Here is a 20,702-nt window from a genome sequence, read left to right as displayed (position 1 = left end):
GGCTGGCAACCCACCTTGCACCCTCCGTAAACTTGAGCTCATCCAAAATTCTGCTTCCTGTATCCTAACTCGCACCAAGTCCCGTTCACCCATCACCCCTGTGCTCGCTGTCCTACATTGACTCCCGGTCCAGGAACACCTTGATTTTAAAATTCTCATCCTTGTTTGCAAATCCCTCCATTGCTTTGCTCCGCCTATCTCTGTAACCTCCTCCAGCCCTACAACCTTCAGATCTCTGCACTCCTCCAATTCTGGCCTCTTGCGCATCCCTGATTTTAATCGTTCCACCATTGGTGGCCATGCTTTCAGTTATCTAAGCCCTGAGTTCTGGAATTCCCTCCTATACCTCTCCACCTCTGGTATTTCTTGCTCCTATTTTGAGACACTCCTTAAAACCTACCTCTTTGACCAAGCTTTTGGCTACCTGTCCTAATATCTCCTTATGGGTTCGGTGTCAAATTTTGTTTTAAAATCGCTCCTGTGAAGCAGCTTGGGACATTTTACGACGTTAAAAGGTGCTATATAAAATGCAAGTTGCTGTTGTTGTAATGACACTGCTGAAATCAGGAATTCACTATATGGAGAATAGCCAGGTAAACATTCCAGCACTCCATAACACAACACATCCTTCAACAAGCTGTGACACCAGATTGTAATCTATATTAGAAAAAACGATTCCGTTCAGCCCGATTTGAATTATCTCATTGGTCCATGGTAACCAAGTAACTGGTTACCAGGGACCAATCACACATGAGCATTCTGCTCCCCAGCCACAGGTTCCAGCCTCTTCTTTCATGTCAGAGTCCAGACCCCACTCTTATCCAACCCCAGCTCCTAGATTCCTTCTCACCTGCATGTGTTGGAACATTTCTTGGACACAGCAGTAATAATCAGGGCTCTGGCTCCAGATAGAGCCTGGCAATGACAAAAAAGCTATCCTAAATTAGGAGACAAGTAGAGACACAGTTTTTTTTGCCTCTGAAGAATGCCATGGGCGATAACTAGTGTACAAAAACAAAGTTACATAAATTCAATTTATATTGTGACTGTGAAAGATGAGGCTCTTTGGAAGTACAATGCAAAGGCACACAATGAGAATGTAATGGACAGTATCATCAATTATAAGGGCTAAAGTAGATAATAAGATTAAGGCAAGAAAGGTGCTCTTCACTTTCAACCCTGAATAAGATTCATTGACTCCCTTAGCTTGCACTGATCACAAGATGACTCTTGAAACTACAGTACTTTACAATGAATGGCTCCATTACATGTTCAGCAAAACTCTACAGGAAAGTGTGCAGACACAAAATTTTTACAGGAAGAAACAAACAAACCACTACAAACATATGAATTAAGAGCAGGAGTAGGCCATTTGGCCCCTCAAGCCTGTTCTGCCATTTGATAAAATCATGGCTGATCTGATTGTGACCTCAACCCTATTTTCCCATCAACCTACTATAACCTTTGACTCCCTCGTTAATCAGGAATCTATCTAACTCAGCCTTAAAAAATATTCAATGACCTTGCCTCCACCACTCTCTGGGGAAGGGAGTTCCACAGAGTCACGACCCTCAGAGAAAAAATTTGTCCTCATCTCAGTCTTAAATGGGAGACCCCTTATTTTTAAACTGTGGCCCCTAGCTCTAATCTCTCTCACAAGGGGAAACATCCTCTCAGCATCTACCCCTTCTAGTCCCCTCAGGATCTTATATGTTTCAATAAGATCACCTCGCATTCTTCTAAATGCCAATGTATACAGGCCCAACTTGTCCAACCTTTCCTCATAAGATAACCCCCTCATCCCAGGAATCAGTCGAGTGAACCTTCTCTGAACCGCCTCTAAAGCAATTATGTCCTTCCTTAAATAAGGAGACCAAAACTGCACACAGTATTCTAGATCTGGTCTCACCAATGCCCTGTACAACTGTAGCAAAACATCTCTACTTTTATATTCCATTCCCCTTGCAATAAATGACAACATTCCATTTGCCTTCCTAATCACTTGCTGTACCTGCATACTAACTTTTTGTGATTCATGTACTAGGACACCCAGATCCCTCTGTACCTCAAAGTTCTGCAACCTCTCTCCATTTAAGAGCATCAATCAGTAAAAGCCACTCTTTACAAACAGAAGCAGTTATTTTTGGCTCAACACATATTTAAATCCCTGTAGGCTGTATCTTTTTAATCAACATATTTTGAGATGAGTGACATTTGCTTGATGAGATTATGCATTTTTAAATCTATTTTTGCTTTTTATTTTAAAGGCACCTGCACCATTATGGCCCAAAAAGACCCACTTGCTTACCAGCCACAGATAATGATATTTCAGCCGACGTACTATAAGAAGTGTGCAAAAATGTTTTCTCTTAACTTGACAGCTCCTTGAAGTGACCTGACTAAGAATGCGAATGTGACTAGCTGGAATAATATGAATGTACGTCACAAACCTTGTATTGCTGTGTCACATTATAAATTCTTCTGGTCTTACCATAGTAGCATTTTGCTATAATAGAAAATTACTGTAAATTCTGTTAAGTTGGCCAGTATGTTGTTGTACAGCAATGCATTTTTCCTAGAATAGAAAAAATACTGGAATCCTTGTACTAGTAAACCATTACTGTTATCAGGATGAAGTGGTAGCTTTGTAGATTTAATAATGTCTGTGTATGTACTTGATAACAAGCTGATGTCCTTATTCATCTCTGTTTCAGTTGTGCAGAAAGGGCAAGTATAAATAGATAGTCTTTGCATAAGGGGGTAAGACAGGGAACGATACCCCTGTGAGACAAGATGGTTTTGTGGTCCTGGTTAAAGCAAGGCTAGTTAGATATAAATGTAGGTAGCCTAACCATTGATTGTTAGAACATAATAAAACAGAACAAACTCGAGAAGATAGTGTGCTGAAACCAATGTGCTTGTGTTCCTGGAATTGAGGTAACTATATACCCTTTCTGTGTTTCGCAGTGCTGTTCAATAAAGTTATTAATCTAAATTATTGTTATGAGCCTGATTATCTGGTGTCCAAAACCACAAGACTCCGTCATTAGAGGGTCAACAACAGCAGGAGAGAATCCATGTCCTAATACTTTGGTGTGTCAGTGAGCTGTGCCATCCTTCTTGATGTAATTAATTAAATGGGTACAACCTTTTGTTTTTCCTTTTGTACACTCATCACCATCCATTCTTCGAAGACTGGAGATAGAACAGTCTGGTCACTACTAACACTGCTTTGATCAGTTGGCAGGAGGACAGTGACAAATTCTCCTCCCTCTGTGATGAATATTTTAAAAATTGTCAGTCTTTCAATACTCAATGGATTAAGCTCATTCGTAGACTACAGTGGCAGTACTGCACTGCATGAATAAATGACAGCTCAGCACGTTTTGGGCATATGCCCCCAATTTGATATTCTGCCTGAAATCTACAACTGCCAGGTTGCAAATGAGGGCATAACATCAAATAAAACATGGCAGGAGCACATCACATGACCTTAGATTCCTGCACCCCCCCCCCCACAGTAAATCTATCAGAAATAAGAAAACGTTTGTACACAAGAAACTCATTGCATTAAAACAATTGCAATTGTGAAATGGGAAAATCATTAGATTCAAAAAACAACTATACTTGTGCCAATTCATATAGCTCCAGAACACTGCAAACACTCCTAATTTAGGAAGTGTAACTTACTCAATAGTTTGTCAATTACATGCTACCTCCTAGAGGAAGGATCTATATTTTTCTAGATTGGAGCTTTTATTATTTCCAAAAATATTTGATTGTTAAAACCAAAAAGGTACCTGGTCAGTGTAATGGCACAAATGTAAACAATTTTACAACACCAAGTTATAGTCCAGCAATAACTATAACTTGGTGTTGTAAAATTGTTTACAATTGTCAACCCCAGTCCATCACCGGCATCTCCACATAATGGCACAAAGACAGTGGTTTAAAAATAAGTCACCTGCCAACCTTTTCAGTCAGGAAATGATGATTGGTGCAGATGGACAAAATTGGGAACAGAGAAAAATAAACTTTAAATGCAACCGAACCACTTTTCAATGATCTAGTGAATTGACTGCTGAAGATCATCTTAGTTATTACTGGAATTGTCAGTAAATACATTACAGTACTATAAAAAGAAACTGAAGTAACTGAGATGAGATCAAGTATTTTTTTTATTTGAGTGTGCCAGTGTACATACATTTTTCTCAGAAGGATAAATCTACTGAAGACTTTAAAGGTTAGGAAGACAAACATACAGCATCAAAGAATATTTTTACTTCATAGAAATTATTTGAGTAGAACACAATTGTTTTAGATTTTTTAAAAAACCAAAAATCATTTGAAGATACTTGAACTGGACAGCATTGAAAGTAACCCAACAACATTCTCACTGTTTACTTTTAATGCTTGCGGACTTTGTTGTAGGTGAAAAGAAAATCCACACAATCGCCTGTTTGAGCTTTGTCCCGAACACTGAAACTATTGAAGAAACCGGGCAATGCGCTTCACCGGTTTTGCCAATTACTGGAGCTTAAAAATATAAGAGGGTAGAAAACCAAATCCTATAAAAAAAGAGGAAGCAATTCTAGAAACTGTTTCATGTTATTTCTTAAATTGCAAAATTACCAACGCTAGCATTGAGATCGCAAAGGGGCAGACATTAGTCAATATAAACTGAGGGTCTTACAAAAAATAATCAAATCCAGATAGTTTCACTGGTTCACTAGAATCTGGTACGAGTTAATTTTACAAATTACCATATACAAGACAGTAAAATCTCTGGAAGAAACGAAAACAACTGCAACTTTAATCAATGGGAGGCCAGGCCGTGTAAACAGCACAGCAATTGCACTCCAAGCAGTCAGTTGCGAGTTCCAGCCCCAGGGCGGCCGAGCAGTGAAACCCCGAGCAGTAACTAAACACAGTAGCTCATGGAAACAAACCGTTCAACTGAGCAGGTGAGACAATTGCGGTGGTTCATTCAACCAACTACAAATGCACCTGGTGTTGACCGATTATGACAATATTGACAGCAGTCACCCGGTAGCCTGTTGCTTTGACCATCTCGCTCTCCCCCCTGCTTGACAGAGGATGATGCAAAGAGGATACTTTCTTTTATTGGAAAAGGCGAAGCAAAACAATCCGTGCTACTTTATGTCAAAGAGGCTCCACATCAGTTAAAACACAACCATTACAAAATGTGGAGCGAAATGAAAAAGCTTTCCCGTGGATGCCCTGTGACCCATTTACAAAGTCCGGGATCTGCCGCATTATAGTTTCTCGGTGTGTGTGGTTGGAAATTACACAGGTGAAAAACAACGATTTAAATCTGGGTTACAATGAAATTATTTTTCTCTTACTTCCAAACGATGCTTGCCAAAACAGGTTCTTCGTACAGTAAATTACATGGGAGTTAACTACACTGTGAATTTCCTTCGGCGGATGCTAAGAAGGCAGCTTCAGCAGATCAAGGAATGTAAATAGACTGGACTAGGGAAATTCCTAGGGAAAATTCAACTATCTACATTATACACAGATAGAACTCACACGTTGGTTGGGCGCAAAGCTAGATTGGTGATTCACCTTGTCAGCAAACCACTTCATCAGTGTTTAAATACCAAGGGAACACTATACTGTATACCGTACAACCTAAACAAGCATATTAAAGGGAAATGTATCGAAACAAGAGCTAGCAATCATTCATAGTCAGAATCAACTCAACAATGATCACTATATGCTCCGACCAGCGTGCAGCAATTTAGGAAAACACATTTGTCAAGTCATTCAGAACCTTTACAAGGATCCACTTGTCATGTCCACCGAGAATGCCCTTGCAGGGGAAGGTGCTGGTGTCGGTGTTAAATGACACCCGTGCTTGCTCACTGTTGCCGCTACCACGTTGGTTTAGTTAAAAGATCTGGCACTTCTTTTGGACGATCAAACAACTTCTATATGCTGATGAGATTCATCCCAGTGCTGTCCCTCCTGCCGCTGACAGCCATGCCATTTCCAATTTGTCTTGTGGGGACTTGTAATGGTCCAATCAATCATGTTTCTGACCTTCAGTCTTCAGACACTGCAGCGTGGTCAAACCCCACTCTAAAAATGCATGATCCAGTAGAGATAATTTGGAAGATAAAGATTTCTGCTGTCATTCTTTCTACTGCTCTCCCTCTGAACACATTGCATAATTATACAGCACTAGTCCTGTTAACTTGTCCCCATAACTGGCTGCACTCAGAATGTGAATAGCGCTGCAATACAACTACTTTCATAACTCCTTCAATGGCACTTCAATATTCTTTATATACTGCACAACACCACTGTTGAAACCCATTACATATCTATTGTATATGACGTGAAGATGTCGCTACATTATGGAGCTCATTCAGCATGCCCCCCACACAGAAAACAATCCAAGTCATCAATCATATGACAATACCATTTGAGTAACAATGTCGCGATGTGTTATGGTCAAGTTAGTATTTAAGGCATTAAGAAAACTGCACAGCTACAAAAGGTAACATTCAGAATAAAATAACTATCCCCTCCAAAAAATAGTAAGTATTACGACGGGGAGGTAGTAAAGGGGCGTAATTCAAAACTTGGGGGGTTGCTTTCATTCACGAACTGCTCGTTTCGTTCGTGCAATCAGAATGCCTCCAGATCGACTCTCCCAGGCTCTCCTGTTGCCTACGTAAATGCGATTTGCCTGTTAAATTAAAGTTGAAGAGCAACGGGCCCTATTTTCGGACGGTCGGGCACAAGGCACTACACAGAGCTTTGGTTGAGCAGACTGTGGACGGAAGTGAAATTTTAGATTTCACGGGTCTCAACTTACGACTGAGAATGTTAAGCCACCCAATTATTGAAAACCCTTGATGGTTTAGTACTTAAAAATGCAGAAACTGAAGCCGTTGACCTTTAAAAGTAACTGCGGTGATGGCACTGAAAGCGGAGCAGGAAATTACACCCTTCAGAAAATCAAGAAGCTGAAGTTTACTGCGCAAAAAGATCTGGTGGCAGGTGAGGTCATTGCCAGGAGAATCTCCCGATCTGGAAATTGCGTTGATCCCCACCCCAATTCAATGACCTGGAGGGAAGTCTGAAAAGAGGTTCTTTAGCAGCCGAACTCATTCTCAAATCAACGGATGAAAACAAAACAAGCTGTGGAAATGTTTCAACAAGAAGGCAGCAAAAAAGATTTCATTCGACCACCAAGCAAGAGTGAGTGGAGGAAGAAGCACGCAGTTTCAAAAAGCTGAAACCTGGTGAAGTCAAGGTGGTACAGCTACTCTGCCGAGAGAGTCTTAAAGGCGCTGATGAAGCACAACCTAAAAGTCTAAGAAGTCAAAATGTATGTTGTCTCTGCATTCAACATAATGTATAATATTGGAAACTTAATATAAATTTCATAACGTCGTTTATTATGTGGTATAGTAATCTTATGTCCTTAAACATTACTTTATATGCAAACGTGTTTGTGAGGGTCCTGCCAATCACTCCTAGGATAATCTTCCCTTCACAGATAAAACCAGACCATTTACAATTCAACAGTGAATCTCGCACTACACAGCACATCGACCACATTGGTACAAAGGCAGAGGACTATGCACCCACATATTCTAATCACCATCACTAACACAGATGATGTAGCAGGAAGATGCAGTGGAGAGATCTGCATTAGGTCACAAGTATACGTTTGAGATGTACGTGGAGGACAAGATGAGAGTGGGATCACTTCATAAGAACATAACAGGAACAGCAGTAGGCCATAAGGCACCTCGAGCCTGCTCCGCCGTTCAATAAGATCATAGTTGATCTTCTACCTCAACTCCACTTTCCTGCCTGATCCCCATATCCCTTGATTCCCTTAGTGTCCAAAAATCTATCGATCTCAGTCTTGAATATACTCAATGACTGAGCATCCGCAGCCCTCGGAGGTAGAGAATTCCAATGATTCAAACCCTCCGAGTGAAATTTTTTTTCCTCATCTCAGTCCTAAATGGCTGGCCTTTTATCTTGAGACTATGAACCCTAGGTCTAGACTCTCCAGCCAGGGGACAGCATCCACCCTGTCAAGCCCTCTCAGAATTCTATATGTTTCAATGAGATCACTTCTCATTCTTCAATAACTCCAGAGAATAGAGGCCCATTCTACTCAATCTCTCCTCATAAGACAACCCACTCATCCCAGGAATCAATCCAGTGAACCTTCATTGCACCCACTCTAGGGCATGTCCTTCCTTAGGTAAAGAGTCCAAAACTGTACACAGTTCTCCAGATGTGGTCTCACCAGAGCCCTATATATTGCAAGGGGGTTGGAGTATAAGAGTAAGGAGGTCTTGCTGCAACTAAAGGTTAACGTACCATTTGCCTTCCTAATGGAAAAGGACACAAATAACTTCCCAGAAATGCGAGGGAACCAAGGGACTAGTGAGAAGGAGGAATTAAAGGAAAATAGTATTAGTAAAAAAAGTGCTGGAGAAATTAATGGGACTGAAAGCTGATAAATCCCCAGGGCCTGATAATCTGCATCCCAGAGTACTAAAAGAGGTAGCCATGGAAATAGTGGATGCATTAGTTGTCATCTTCCAAAATTCTATAGATTATGGAACAGTTCCTGCAGATTGGAGGGTGGCAAATGTAACCCCACTATTTAAAAATGGGAGAGAAAAAACCAGGGAACTACAGATCAGTTACGGTAACATCAGTAGTGGGGAAAATGCTACAGTCTATTATAAAGGATGTGACAACAGGACACTTAGAAAATATCAACGGGATTAGACAAAGTCAACATGGATTTATGAAAGGGAAATCATGTTTGACAAACCTACTGGAGTTTTTTTTGAGGGTGTAACTGGTAGAATAGATAAGGGAGAACCAGTGGATGTGGTTTATTTGGATTTTCAGAAGGCCTTTGATAAAGTCCCACATAAGAGGTTACTGTGCAAAATTAAAGTACATGGGATTGGTGGTAATATACTGGCATGGATTGAAAATTGGTTAACAGCAGGAAACAGAGTGTAGGAATAAATGGGTCTTTTTCAGAATGGCAGGCAGTGACTAATGGGGTACTGCAGGGATCAGTTCTTGGGCCCCAGTTATTCACAATATATATCAATGATTTGGATGAGAGAACCAAATGTAATATTTCCAAGTTTGCTGACAACACAAAACTAGGTGGGATCGTGAGTTGTGAGGAGGATGCAAAGAAGCTTCAAGGCGATTTAGACAAGTTGAGTGAGTGGGCAAATACATGGCAGATGCAGTATAATGTGGATAAATGTGAAGTTATCCACTTCGGAAGGAAAAACAGAAAGGCAGAGTATTATTTAAATGGTGATAAATTGGGAATTGTTGATGTACAAAGGGACCTGGGTATCCTTGTACACCAGTCACTGAAAGCAAACATGCAGGTGCAGCAAGTAGTTAGGAAGGCAAATAGTATGTTGGCCTTCATTGCAAGAGGATTTGAGTGCAGGAGCAAGGATGTCTTACTGCAGTTATACAGGGCCTTGGTGAGACCACACCTGGGGTATTGTGTGCAGTTTTGGTCTCCTTACCCAAGGAAGATATACTTGCCATAGAGGGAGTGCAGCGAAAGTTCACCAGACTGATTCCTGGGATGGCAGGACTGTCGTATGAGGAGAGATTGGGTCGACTCTGCCTGTATTCACTCGAGTTTAGAAGAATGAGAGGGGATCTCATTGAAACATATAAAATTCTGACAGGGCTAGACAGACTGGATGCAGGGAGGATGTTTCCCCTGGCTGGGGGGTCCAGAACGAGGGGTCACAGTCTCAGGATATGGGGTAGGACATTTAGGACTAAGATGAGGAGAAATTTCTTCACTCAGAGGGTGGTGAACCTGTGGAATTCTCTACCACAGAAGGCCGTGGAGGCCAGGTCACTGAATACATTTAAGAAGGAGCTAGATAGATTTCTAGACACAAAAGGCATCAAGGAGTATGGGGAGAGAGCGGGAATATGGTATTGAGATAGAGGATCAGCCATGATCATATTGAATGGCGGAGCAGGCTTGAAGGGACGAATGGCCTACTCCTGCTCCTATTTTCTATGTTTTCTATGTTCTAATTGCTTGTTATACCTGCGTATTAACTTTTTGTGATTTGTGCACAAGGACACCCAAATCCCTCTGACTACCAACATTTCTTATCTCTCACCTTTTAAAAAATATTCTGCTTTTCTATTCTTCCTACCAAAGGGGATAATTTCACATTTCCCACATTATAGTCCATCTGCCACCTTCTTGCACACTCACTTAGCCTGTCCAAAACCCTTTGCAGCCTCTTTGCGTCCTCCTCACAGCTAACTTTCCCACCTAGCTTTGTATCATCAGCAAACTTGGATACATTACACTCGATCCCCTCATCTAAGTCATTGATATGTACCGTAAATAACTGAGGTCCAAGCACTGATTCTTGTGGCACCCCACTAGTTACAACCCGCCAACCCAAAAATCATAGAATAGAATCATCGAAGTTACAACATGGAAACAGGCCCTTCGGCCCAACATGTCCATGTCGCCCAGTTTAAACCACTAAATGACCCGTTTATTCCTACTCTCTGTTTTCTGTCCATTAACCATTCCTCAATCCATGCTAATATATTACCCCCAATCCCATAAGTCCCAATCTTGTGTAACAACCTCTTGTTTGACACCTTATCAAATGCCTTTTGAAAATCCAAATATACTACATCCACTGGTTCCCCCTTATGCTCGTTATACCCTCAAGAAATATATACTTCATATATCTTCTGGGCACAGGTGCTAGACCAGTGATGAGGACATTGAGCAGTTACATTCACTAGTACACAAATGACAGATAATTCCAGGTAATTTCTTAATGCTTTGATCACAAAGTGGAATAAAGCCCACATGACACTAATAATCAATTCATATTGCAATATACTACATTATCGACCTATTTATGATGTTCTTGCTTTCTCTCCTGAAGGTGCTGAATTTTGCTGCAGTGCAGTTCCACTACCATTGACAGCCCTCTGATGCCTCACCCAAGTAGCTATCTTCATATATAAGCCTAGCCAGGGTTAGCAGGGTATTCGGCTATGGAGTGCATCACAACCCAAACCCAACCCTGTTCTTATATAAAAGGTCCATACATACATATTCCAAACATGGTCATTAGATACCAATCAGCGATGGTAACTCTGATTGAGTTTCCCAACCATAGCCCAGGGAAATGGACCTAGAGGTATCACCCAACCCCTGACCTGGCTGAGATCAGCTAACTCAGCACTCAGGAATGTCTGATCTGTATAGTTTACTGAGCTATGTTATTACCAACAAGGACATCAGAGGAACTGATTGTACATTGAGAATATTTATTTCTATTTTCAGAGGACAATTCAGTGAATTGCAGACTCTACAATATTAACCAATTCACCTAAAGGTGGGTGAGTGAGCTGGTAACAGAAAATCAGGATCAACTTGCTTTGGAATAGCTTAGTTTGAACTTGGCCTACACCTAGGGAAAAATCTAAGCATAGATAATTGTACATGCTGCTACTCGGCGACATCATATGAAAAGACGTCAGACTCCACATGTACGCTAATGACACCCAGCTCTACCTCACCACCACCTCTCTCGACCCCTCCACTGCCAATAATATGTCCAACATCCAAAGACAGAATCCACTGTCTTCGACCCCCGCCACAAACTCCATTCCCTAGCCACCGATTCCATTCCCCTCCCTGGCCCCTGTCTATGGCTGAACCAGACTGTTCACAACCGTGGCGTCCTATTTGACTCGAAGCAGAGCTACCAACCCCATATTCTCTCCATCACCAAGACTGCCTACTTCCAGCTCCATATCACCCGTCTCCGGCTATGCCTTGGTCCGTCTGCTTCTGAAACCCTTATCCATGCTTTTGTTACCTCAAGATTCAACTACTCCAATGTTCTCTTAGCCAGCCTCCCATTTTGCACCCTCCATAAACTTGAGCTCATCCAAATCTCTGCCACCCGTATCCTAACTCGCACCAAGTTCCAATCACCCAACACTCCAGTGCTCGCTGACCTATACTGGGTCCTGGTGCAACACCACCTCAAATTTAAAATGATCATTCTTATGTTTAAATCCCTCCATGGCCTCGCCCCTCTCTATCTCTGTAACTTCCTCCAGCTCTAAAACCCTCCGAGTACTCAGCGTTCCTCCAATTCTGGCCTCTTGTGCCTCCTCGATTTCCTTTACCCCACCATTGGCAGTTATGCCTTCAGCTGCCTAAGCCCTAAGCTCTGGAATTCACTCCATAAACCTCTCTGCATCTCTCCCTCTCTCCTTAAAACGCTCCTTAAAACCTGCCTCTTTGACCAAATTTTGTCTGATAACGCTCCTGTTAAATGCCTTGGGACGTTTTGCTACATTAAAGGCACCATATAAATGCAAGTTGTTGTTGCTGTTGTTCTCATTATTAAAATTGTATTTTTTCATTAATGTATTTCATGTAAAATAGACTAATTTGTTAGTTTGCAGTCATGCCTTGTCTCGATAGAGTGCTTTTCAGTTTGCCTTTCAAGAAGAGAAAACATGGCAGCACATGCAATATTACAGTAGCTGGTAAATGCAGCAAGAGTCCTACATTACAATCCCTGGATCACACTACTTTTTAACTGCACAGCTCTGGATTGTAGGAGACACAAATCCACTTACAGGAGTGACTGGTGATGCTAAACCCGAGAGAGTATCTAATGCAAACCCAAAAATTGTGACACTGTTCCTTTAAGTTTGACTTGCAACCAATTTTCTGTTTCAACCACTAGTGTGCTCCCTAGAACCATCTGAATCTGCAACTTTAAATATGTTAATGGGATGCTCTAGGAAAGTTGGGTATTTACAGCCCATTTCCATTTCAGTCTGTCTAAAACCTGTCCATAGCCATTCTGAAGTAAATAATGCCAGTATCGATAATTCTAGGTTACTGTATCAAAACCAAAATCAGACCCCAGCCATTCCATTATGGCCAGAGCAGGAAAAGCTAGGTTACAAAGTTCTATGTGGTTATCACATTGCCACTCCACAGCATTGATACCAGTAAACATCAATAATAATTAAGTAATGAAGGGCATAAATATCTCTGTGGCGTGTTTCTCCTTTTCTCTCTTTTTCTATAGCTAGGTACAATATCTAGCCAAGAACAGGTAAAACTAACCCAGAGAGATAGCTGAAATAAATGTCAGTACTTCAAGTCAGTCAAAACTCAGGCTCCAAATCAGGTCCCCAGCGTGGAATCCCAGGCTCCACAGACCTTTTTAAAAAAATTCCCTGAAATTATCAGCATTATATGTTTTTATTGTAATACATTTTGTATTCAACACTACTGCTTATGGGTTAACAAGTCTTGCCAATACTTGCACCTAGAAACTCTGAATGCTACTATTCCTCATCATTTGGGTTTTATATGGAAGGAATACATTTGAAGAGATTCTGTTTTCAAAATCACTTGGGAATCTTAAACATAATCCTTCATCTTATTTCCCCATGTAGACAGCACTTACCATTCACTGTCACGTGGAACATACAAGGTCAGATTTTATGAAAATTTTAAAAGGGACAAACTGCCTCTGAGATGCTAAGTAGATTAGAGAAAAAATATGAATAATTAAAACACACAAAATTTATTGACATCTAAAGCCCTGTAATTTAACACTGTTTTTTTTGCAGGAACAATTTGAATCCTCCACAGAAGGGAAAAGTAATTGAGTAGTCAGGGCACATTCCACAGCAGCAGACAGAAGTCAGTTTGCTCACAAGCCATCTGCAGTACGCAACCGCTTGTGACCAGACACGAGGTTCACAATATACTCTGCATCTCAGAGCTTTGTTCAAAGCAATGCAAAAATGGCCATTTTAAAAGAAAAAAGGGGACATTAAAGGAAGTAGCATGGGAAAAGTAAAACTATGATCCCAAAGATTCCTCACAAATATTGTAAAGCAAATATTTGTGTGTACACAAGATGCATCATTTCAGTTCTGCAGTGTTGATTTATTAAGACAAATCAACGACAAGTCTGTAATTCTTTATGCCTTTTAAACAAAGGCAGCTTCTGGAAAACATATAACCTTGCTATTTCTTCTTGGTCTTTTATTTAAACTTGTTTTCCAGTGATTATTGTTTAACTGTTTTGTATTTTATGCATTGCAACATTTCTTAACTAATATGATTAACTAGAGACATGACACTGCTTCACCACCAGCTATACTAGAGAAATAATGAGGAACATTTTAGAACTATAAATGTGTGACACAGATCCCTTCTGCTTTTCTATGTAATACTCAACACATCCTAACAGCAGTAGTATGCCAAAGAATGAAACATAGGGCCAATTAAGCCAGATGTTTAAATCAAAATGGCATAAAATCATAGAATCTTACAGCACAGGAGGAGGCCATTCGGCCCATCATGCCTGCACCAGCTCTTTGAAAGAGCTGTCCTATTTAGTTCCACTCCCCAGCTTTTTCCCCATAACCCTGAAAATTAGTCCACTTCAAGCACACTTCCAATTGACTTTTGAAAGTTCCTATGGATTCTACTTCCGCCACCCTTTCGGGTAGTATGTTCCAGATCTTAACAACCCTTCATGTGAAAAATGTTCTCCTCAATTCAGTAACAAAAATTTTAATAGCATCCACTTGACACAAAGTCCAATTCAAATTACAAACTCACCTTGTGGGGAATTGCAGGGACAAATCCACACCCAGAGTGCACTAACACACTACATCACTAAGGCACCATACTTGGAACAACAAGAATGCTGAACAGTTGTGGAGTACCATTTTTATTTATTATTCATTTGTAATGTAATTTCTGAGCTTATATAGTCATCCTTACTTATCTAGAAAAATATGATGTGGAGAATGAAACATAGGGCCCTATGACAATATGGTATTGAATAAGAAAATATGGTATTGAATTTGATCAGACCATGGAGTATCATAGAACCATAGAAAAAATACAGCACAGAAGGGGCCATTCGGCCCATTGTGTCCGCGCCGGCTCGAAGAACAACCAGGTGCTCATTCTAATCCCACCTTCCAGCACCCGGTCTGTAGCCCTGCAGCTTACAGCACTTCAGGTGCAGGTCCAGGTACTTTTTGAAAAGAGTTGAGGGTCCCTGCCTCTACCACCGATTCGGGCAGTGAATTCCATACACCCACCACCCTCTGGATAAAAAAGTTTTTCCTCATGTCCCCAATCATTTGTATCTCACAATTTCAAGCAAAAGTTTTAAGAAACAAGCTATATGGCCTCCATTAATGGGGGAATGGCATGTGGCAAGAGCACATCCATTATGATGTTATTCCATGGACACCATTAAAGCTCACAATGATTCTGACAAAAATTACTTTCTAGCCAACATTTTTTGAGGGGTGAAAGTTAATGGGTGAAAACTTTAATTAGGATGATAGGCTACAGTAGTGAGTTTCCTTTGATGTTTCCAATAAACTCTTTCAACTCCAGAAATTTGTTTTGCATCCAACCCAGAGTGATGGAATGAAAATTTCTTCGCTCTGCCAGTTGTGAGGATCTTAAATGAAATGAGTTTGGACAGACTCAACTTAGTTCTAACTGAGTGAGTCTAAAGCAAAAAATTGCCCATTATTAGAACAAATTTGTAATCCCATTCGAAGAGACCATATGATTGGTTAAAGTCGATGAAAACGTTACACTGCTATAATCGGGGATGCTCTTCTAAAACTGGAGGTTAGACACATTGTTGGGGCAGATTAGGGGAAGCATTACTCTACATTTGACAGTATTACAACTGATTTGTGCATGTCTGATGGTGGCATTGGGTCATCTTTATAACAAGATTTACCCATTTCAGATAAATTCTTTAATAATCTGTTGCTCATAAAATTATGTTCATGAGCTGAACCCATAAAGAAGAGACCAGCCAAAAATTAAACTCCATGATTACTCAAAGAGGAAGGCAGAATTGCTCTGATGATAAAATACTCAGTGGCAGAAGAAATTCATAACTAAGGTACATAACACAGCTATTGTATAACTTGAATTTTGTTACGTCCCAGATAAAAGCAACATTTGTTAATCCAATCAGATCAATCGTCAGCTTTGCTTAGTTGGTAGCATTGCCACCTGATTCAGGTTAGGACTCATGCCCCAATTCAGCAATGTAATCTAGGCTGACAATCCAGTGAGTTATGGAAGGTATGCTGCATTGTTGTAGGTGATGTCCTTCACATGACATGTTAAATCAAGGCCCTGCCTGCCCATTCCAGTGGTTCGGAATATGTAGGTGGGGCCTTTGTACAACACTTTATGTTGAAGATCCCATTAGACTATTGGAAGAAGAGCAGGAAGCTCTGTTCCAGTGCCCTGGCCAACTTTCCTCACTCAACCTACAATTGGACAGAGTTCTCATTACTGATTATTGTCCATGACCCCTTTCAGAAGGGCATTGGGTGGACATCAGGTTAGGACAGGATCAGGCACAATTTCCCTTCCCCTCACCTGCCAGTCATTTGAGCAGCCTGCCAACATTTGCTGTTATGGCTCACACATGAATAACGGCCACTTAACTGAGGTAATGGAAAGTGATTGGAATCTGTGGAACTCTATCCAAGCAACATCTTCAGAAGGAGGGGAGAAAATTGGCAGAGAAAAATCTTAAAAACTTATGACTGTATTAATATTATGTCACTTTCAAATTAGCTGTTGCCATTCAGTTTGACTTTCAACTTCCTCTGTGATACACATAATGGGGCAGAAATCGCTCCCAAAATAACACAGGAGTTCAACAGCGCTCTCTGTTGTTAGTGGCGAATTGAAGGAACAAGTTCGAGCATTCACACATGCGCAGTGAAACGCAGAAATCTGGAACTTGCTCCTAGTGGTTTGCCGGCAATATGGCAGTTTCGAATTAAAGAGCCACTGCACGCAGAGAAATCATTGAAAAAGCGCCAAGTTGCTTTTCTGCCCAGCTGGAAAGTAACTAATTATGCCACCAAACAGGTACGCTTAAAAATACAGGTCTAATCTAAGTTTTAACAGCCTGGTAAGTCTTAATGCCTGCCAAACAACTAAAAAATTAACCTTTAAAAACATGCAGTCTCATATTACTCCTATTTTAATAGGTTTTGGTAATTTTTTTAAAAATTCTTTTAAATTAAAATTTTTAAAAAATGTTTTACTTTTCCCTTCTGTCTCTTTTATTTAATTCAATTATTTCTTTGGCTTTTTATAAAAAAATTAAAAATTTTTATTTACAATTACATACAGAATATTAATTTCCAATGAATGAAGTCTGCTTGCTTGTTTGAGCAATGCAGGCTAAATCTGTGGGCACGACTTCTCTTCCTGAAAGATTTTGTGGATGTGTCTTCTCCTCTCAGATTTTTCCAGCCGCGGCAATTCACACTGCGTTGATAGCTCACAATTTTTTAAAAGTTCAAATTCATGCAATTCGCGCCACAGAACCCGCAGTAACTAATTTCGTTAATTAAATTCGCAGGAGCGGCGGTGACCATTGCCTTGCCACTCCAAGCGATTTCTAGCCCATTGCTTTGCTTGTCACAATCCAGTGTAAACTGTGGAAGTCATTACACCAGGTGCAAGAAGATCTCTACACTGTGGTATAACTCTAAAGTAAGGTGCCTAATGTCAAAACTTTTTCCAAAATGCCTGTTCATAGATAAACAATAACATAAATGCTAACTATCTGCTTGACCTTGTTTGCAGTGCCTCTCCAGGCACCATCCTACTGGCTTCTACCTGATGCTGGTGCAACTATAGGAGATGGAACTCTGCTTCATACTACAGGTGAAAAATCCTACCGCAGCATGCAGGAGCTAGGAGTGACAGGGAGGGTGAGGGGAAAGTGCTGGCAATCTCGTCTTTGAATCAGAAGGTCATGGGTTCAAACCCCACTGCAGGTTGACACTTCAGTGTAATATTGTGGGAGTGCTGCACTGTCTGAGGTGCTGTCTTTTGAATTAAACCAGTCAACCCTTTCAGGTGAATGTAAAAGCGCTATTTGAGGAAGAGCACGGAAATTCTCCCAGTGTCCTGGCCAACATCTATCCCTCAACCAATATCACTAAAAACAGATTATCTGGTTATTTATCCTATTGCTGTTTATGGGACCTTGCTGTGCACAAATTGGCTGCCGTGTTTCCCTACATTACAACAGTAACTTTAAAAATATTTATTTGACTGTGAAGCGCTATGGGACGTGCTGAGGTCATGAAAGGCAATTTCTTTTTTTTTTCTAAAAGGGTGTCACCATGAATGGGGCCCCACAGGTGGGGAATGAAGAGATTGCCAGCATGAACTAAGAGGGTAGGAGTAAGCTAGCATGAACTGGGGTGGAGAAAAGACAAAAAGAGTGCCAGCAAGACTTGTTGGATTTCAATTGAGGAAGGAGTGGAGAGTATCAGCACAAACTGGGGTTGAAAGAATGTCTTTGTAACTCTAACAACGAGAACCAATGCACGTTAGCTTGAACTGGGGGGAGGAAGGAGACTGCCAGTGTGAACTGGCAAGAGAGAGGAAAAGACGACTGCATCAATATAGTCTGAGGAGATAGAGGGAGTCGAGTGCCAACTTAAGTTGAGTGGGAGAAGAGTGCCAGGATGAACTGGGAGGAGAAAGAAGAGGCAGAGTGACAGCATAAACAGGCGAGGGAAGAGGGGGAGAAGAGCAACTGCTTCAATTGAAGGAGGAGATGAATGTTAACACGTACTGAGGGGGGAGAAGTATAACAGTTCATGGGGGTGGGGGAGCGTGATTGGGGGAAGAGAAGAGTGCCAGCATGAACTAGGGGAAGGACAGAGAAGAGCATCTCTATATCATTGTGCTGATCTTAAAAGCTATCTTAAAACAATTTAATAAATCAGATTTAGAAATAGAGAGTACCAATACATGTCCACAATAGCCCAGTGCTTTTCACAAGAAATGAGAGAAATTCTCTGCAATTTTTGCCACAACCTCCTGCTTTACAAGTGAGGGAAGGTTGGGTACACCTGCAGCTTAAATTATGATAAACCAGTGCTCCACTGCAATTTCAGTTATTCACATGCTGTAGGCCTATATTCTGGGCTATTTTTGAATTATCAGCTTTTTTGAAGCCTTGTTAGCTGTTGGCCAGGTTTTGCTTGTTTTCTACACAACAATATGAAAGAAATTCAAATAATGCATTTGGAAAACCAAAACTGCAATTTAACTGACAATCTTAATGTAGCCCAATTTGCAGTGCTCCTTTAAATTCAAAGTGCTGATGCTGTTCTAGATGCAATTAGAAACTGTGACACTTGCTCATAGGAAAAAAATGGATAATTTGAGAATAGCAGTAGGCTGCATCCTCTGTTAGCTTGGAGAGGACTTCATTAGCCATCAGTTACCATGCAATACTTTAACATGGAAACGTCTAGAGCTTCACATGCAAATGAGAAATCTGCAAAATAAAACTTCTGTGATTTATCTGTGTCAGGTAGCTTCCTCACACATATTTTAAAAGGATTATTACTGGAATGTGAGACAAGTTTTGCTATGTATTTGTATGCCTGACCAAATGTTTTAGAAATATTTTGAAGGTTTATTTTTTGCCGTTAAATTTAGGTGAAATCAACTGGACTTGCCCCAGTGGTGCAATATATCAACATGTTGCTTAGAATTTTGGAGAACCAGAGAAAATTTGTACATTGGAATTTACCGAAAAACTCTTGTCTCCATATTAAATACAGCAAATTTGCATCTCAGTATGCCCACTCTTACTAATTCCAGTCCCGCACTTGGCTAACATTTGCACTCAGGCTCCCCTCTCCAGTCGGACTCAGCAATAATTAAATGGCATCCATTTTCATTCTTCTTGAATACAGGGTGTCTCATCTAGGACAATAAGAGGATAGAAAAATAGAGATAGTATAAAGTTATATTACACAAGTTAAACTGCTACGAATTTGGGTCTGCCCAAATACTTTCACGAGTTCAGTGGCGTCAGTCTCTCCCATAAGCAGTCTGAGAGTCTTACTTTTATGGGTGTTGACTGACACTACACAAAAGCTACTTCTACAATAGCAGGGTGCAACAATGAAACCACCTTGCAAACCTGACCTGGATATCCATAGCTTTCATACATGTATTTCTTTAATCTCTCCAAAGGTGGACCGAGATACCACTAGATGAGGAAGGGCTTTTTTCAAATCACTAAACTACAGTAAGGTGAATGTACAGAGCAACCAATATATTCAGATTCAGTTAGTTCAATCAGTAAAACTGATCTTTATGTAATGGTGTGAAAATAATGAATGCAAGATGCTACCCCACTTTGGTGGGTCACGTTGCTTCATTTAAAATGTAAAGAATCTTACAACACCAGGTTATAGTCCAACAGTTTTATTTGAAAATCACAAGCTTTCGGAGATGAGTGAGTGGGATTCCTTGAACGTTTCGCATTTATAGTCAGAGAACAATACCTGGTGATTACAGATAATCTTTCCAACTGCCCGTTGTCAAGGCAATCAAAGTGTTCAGACAGAGAGATGTTACCTACAGGACCACCGAATATACAAACGGCCAGAACAAAAGACAGAGAGAGAGAGGGAGACACATCCGAAAGGAAGAGAAAGACAGAGAATGACCCGTTGTATTAAAAACAGATGACTTTTATTCGCTGGTGGGGTTACGT

The 20,702-nt window shown here is 40.7% G+C and overlaps 1 protein-coding gene across 4 annotated transcripts in view; it reads right to left on the bottom strand.

The window, feature by feature from the left end:
- The window catches only part of fars2 (phenylalanyl-tRNA synthetase 2, mitochondrial), a 475,406-nt gene that overhangs the window by 415,134 nt on the left and 39,570 nt on the right, over nt 1–20,702 (bottom strand). The window contains exon 2 of one of the 4 annotated variants that reach the window (XM_068001784.1): nt 19,728–19,903. The exons of the other annotated variants lie outside the window; for them this stretch is intronic. The gene's annotated coding sequence lies outside the window, so the exon portion shown is untranslated. The remainder of the gene's footprint in view (nt 1–19,727; nt 19,904–20,702) is intronic. 4 annotated transcript variants of the gene reach the window in all.

The sequence above is a fragment of the Heptranchias perlo genome, chromosome 2 (assembly GCF_035084215.1).
Source record: "Heptranchias perlo isolate sHepPer1 chromosome 2, sHepPer1.hap1, whole genome shotgun sequence".
Classification (NCBI taxonomy): Eukaryota; Metazoa; Chordata; class Chondrichthyes; order Hexanchiformes; family Hexanchidae; genus Heptranchias; species Heptranchias perlo.
The sequence above is the reverse complement of the archived record's forward strand: the minus strand, read 5'-3'. Positions and strand labels throughout refer to the sequence as shown.